Genomic DNA, 462 nt, shown 5'->3' on the forward strand with positions numbered 1-462 from the left:
ATATATATATATATATATATATATATATATATATATACATATATATAGATATGTATATTCATTCAACCTTTATTTAGACTGGTAAATCCCATTGAGCCTCGAGGACTCATTTACAAGAGAGACCTGATTTCAAATATACACATGTATATATATATATATATACATATCACTCCGTGATAATCAATAGCTGATTTACAGCAGGTAAATCAATGTTCTTAATAATGTTTGCTTGTGTTTACTTCGATCACACAACAATCAACTGAGTTTTTATTTTTATTTTTCCTGAAAAATGAAGAAGCTGTCCTTCCACCAAGTGGACCGGTTCTGTACGAGGCTCGGCCCAGGTGCAGTGAAGGAGGACGTGGAAAAGAGAGAGATGTTGGATGAACTATTTATTTAAAATTCCCCTCAGTTTTTTTATTCAATCCATTCAATATTTTAAGCTGCATTAATCAAAGGAGT

The sequence above is a fragment of the Nematolebias whitei genome, chromosome 10 (genome assembly GCF_014905685.2).
Source record: "Nematolebias whitei isolate Nwh7 chromosome 10, NemWhi1, whole genome shotgun sequence".
Lineage (NCBI taxonomy): Eukaryota > Metazoa > Chordata > Actinopteri > Cyprinodontiformes > Rivulidae > Nematolebias > Nematolebias whitei.